The 1,612-nt window shown below is 45.6% G+C and overlaps 1 protein-coding gene across 1 annotated transcript in view; it reads right to left on the bottom strand.

Moving 5' to 3' along the window:
• Positions 1 to 1,612, bottom strand: part of LOC106467882 (dihydropyrimidinase-like) — a 49,631-nt gene that overhangs the window by 16,340 nt on the left and 31,679 nt on the right. The window lies entirely within an intron of this gene.

The raw sequence follows: 1,612 nt of genomic DNA, 5'->3' as shown, positions 1-1,612 counted from the left end.
AATCAGCCCCAGACAACGGGAAGCCCCTTCCAGACCCCGCAGTTGAACCCTAATGCAGACATCTTCAGTCCTGCCAAAAGTCACATTCCAAACATGAGTGTCAGCAATAGGGGTGATCTAGTACGAAGGAATCCACAGGAATTCGATGGGAAGGCACCATGGGAAGCATATAAAGCACAATTTGAGCTCCTGGCAGAAATGAATGGATGGAAAGACGAGCAGAAAGCAGTGTATCTGGCAACGAGCTTGAAGGGACAACCACTGGAAGTACTTGGACAGTTGTCAGCAGACAACAGGCACAACTATAGAGCACTGATCGCTGCTCTGGAAATCAGGTATGGAACTCAAAATCAGTCCGAGGTCTACAGGACTAGGTTTAGGACGAGAGTCCATGCTAAAGGGGAGAGCCTATAAAAGCTGGCACAGGATTTGGAAAGTATGGCACACAAGGTCTACCCAACTGCACCACCCAATGTCCTCAAGCTGTTCCTGAGGGATCAGTTTATAGACGCCTTGGACAGTCCACAACTGAAGATACAAGTGAAGCAAGCACACCCCTCTACTATACAAGATGCAATGGCCAGAGCTTTGGAATTGAACTCCTACGTTAAGTCCAGCACAGAAGTACCAAGGTTGGTACAGTCATCAGGATTCAAGTCCAGAAGAGGGCAGCTTTCAGAGAAGTTTGAGGGACTTTGCTGGCAATGTAACAAAAACTGGGGCACAAGAGAGCTCAATGCCGGCAACTTCAACACAGAGAAGATGCCACGGCAGGAAAGGCTGCTACCCAGAATGGTTGTTGGAACTGTGGAGAGCAAGGACATATGAAGAGATAGTGTAAGAAGAATACTACCAAAAAGTCAGCCTCAAGGAGACCAGTAGTGGTTGGTGTTGAAGGACGCCCACCAGCCCCCATTGTGAAAGTCCCAACAGCTAAGTGTAAAATGCCAAGCATACATAGTGTCTATGTGACAGGAAAGCTGGATGGCCAAAAGTGCAACTTTATCATAGATTCTGCATATCAGCAAACCCTTGTGTGTATCAAGGTGCTAGATCACAAAGGAGTACCAGAAGCCATACAGAAACTCTTTGGTGTGACATGACATTATGCAAGGTTGTGGGGACCAGTGTGGGTAACTATTGAGCTCATGGGCATAAAGGACAGACACAAAGTATACTTGGCTAACATTGAAGACCCATCAATATTAGGGTTGGACTACTTACTACCGAGGAAATGTGTAGTTAACATTGATAAAATGACGTTTGGGAACAACAAAGGCCAAATTCCAGTAAGTATTGCTGCATCTGTTGATTTGCGTATCACAGCACTTAAGTCAACTACAATACCCCCCTATGTCAGAGAAGATAATTTGGGGTAGAATAAAAGAACATCCTCAAGGAAGCCCAATGATGTGGAAGCAGTGGAAGACCCATCCAGGCCAGCGGATGTGAAGATTGGAAGGTTACTTGTGGCAGGTCATCAAGTATTACCCATAACAATGGCTAATTTCTCTAAATCTGAGCAGACACTTAAGGAAGGGGCATTGTTGGGTGTGTGCCAAAAGGTAGAGCTAGTCAATGTTAAGGCAAGAAATACAATCAAAAAGAAAGG

This window comes from Limulus polyphemus, unplaced genomic scaffold, assembly GCF_000517525.1.
Source record: "Limulus polyphemus unplaced genomic scaffold, Limulus_polyphemus-2.1.2 Scaffold2777, whole genome shotgun sequence".
Classification (NCBI taxonomy): Eukaryota; Metazoa; Arthropoda; class Merostomata; order Xiphosura; family Limulidae; genus Limulus; species Limulus polyphemus.
This window is presented reverse-complemented; position numbering and strand designations above follow the sequence as displayed.